Source organism: Bison bison, unplaced genomic scaffold (assembly GCF_000754665.1).
Source record: "Bison bison bison isolate TAMUID 2011002044 unplaced genomic scaffold, Bison_UMD1.0 scf7180017864199, whole genome shotgun sequence".
NCBI lineage: Eukaryota > Metazoa > Chordata > Mammalia > Artiodactyla > Bovidae > Bison > Bison bison.
In genome coordinates, this window is record NW_011494771.1 from 3,538,587 (window position 1) to 3,539,784 (window position 1,198).

The window sequence follows — 1,198 nt, forward strand, 5'->3', positions numbered from 1 at the left end:
AAAAGGAGAGTGTTAAATAATAACAGAGACGTCTCCCTTCAACACTCAATACGGCGACCCAACTGCGCCAGAAACCCTGCTACGATTCTGCGCCCGGAGCCTGGCGTCTTCCCCCTCACCCGCCGAGGGTAGCAGCTGTTCTCGAAAAGCCCGGAGCCCCGCTCCTGGCCGTCCTCCGCATCTCAGGGGGCGCAGGGACACCCGCGCGGGGACCCCGGAGGCGGCCGGGGAGCCAAGGCTGGGTGCAGAGATTTTGCCCTCATTCCCTCCGACCCCGAGTCAATAATTTCAGGAGACTCGGACACATCTTTGCCCCACCTTCCTTTTCCCCGTCCCCGCGCCTTCCCAACACCGAATCCTAACCTCTCTGTAGACCAAAATCTTTAATTTTATTATCCTTAAAAAAAAAAAAAAAAAGCCAAAGGCCAACTTCTAAAAGGAGCCGGGAGCGTTGAAGACGCCGAGGGGATCGGCGGTGGGACGCGCCGCAGTGTCTGTCTCCGGCTGTCAGAAATGCAGTAAGCCGAAATTTAAATGCCCTTTTCCAGACAGGGAAAAGTCAGCGGCTGCGGAGCTTTCTTCGCTCACATATGCAATGTGTAATTCTTACTCCAAGGAGTTCAGGATGTAAAGGGTTTTCTGCCAACCGCGAAGCATACCCTTCTTCCCGACAAAAGGCAAAAAAGCAATTAATGCAATAAAGCATGAATGTCCACCCGGCCGGGGTCAGCGTCCATCTAAGGCGAGGAAAAACCTCTAAAGGCTACTTTCAGAAAACGCACCCCCGGTTTCCCTCTGCCTTCCTCTCTCTTCCCATCTTGACAAGTCACTGTACCCCGACCCAGTTCTGGTTCCTCTTCACTCCACCCCGACCAGCCACAACTACTCTGAGAAAAGTGTCAATAGCGCAGGAATGGGAGAAAAGACACTCGATTCGGGCGTTCTGCTCATCGCGGCGTTAAGGAGGTAGCAAAAATAAATGAAAAAGGCCAATAGGTCCGGGTGCTCACCCGTATTTCCACTATCCGAAGGAAATCTAGCGTCCAAAAAACGGCGAGGAGCGCCTTTCAGAGGCGCGGGTCGTGGCAGCGGCGGGGGAAAGTGTCTCCCCAAAAAGGCAGAAGAGCTTCTCTGCGTCCGGGGAGTCTTGGTGTCGCTCGGATGTTGTAAGTTCCAGTGGGCAAAGTTTCGCGAATGC

The 1,198-nt window shown here is 54.0% G+C and overlaps 1 protein-coding gene across 1 annotated transcript in view; it reads right to left on the reverse strand.

Moving 5' to 3' along the window:
- The window catches only part of MYC (v-myc avian myelocytomatosis viral oncogene homolog), a 4,877-nt gene extending 3,679 nt beyond the window's left edge, over window positions 1-1,198 (reverse strand). Inside the window, exon 1 of the mRNA XM_010844332.1 lies at window positions 1,011-1,198. The gene's annotated coding sequence lies outside the window, so the exon portion shown is untranslated. The remainder of the gene's footprint in view (window positions 1-1,010) is intronic.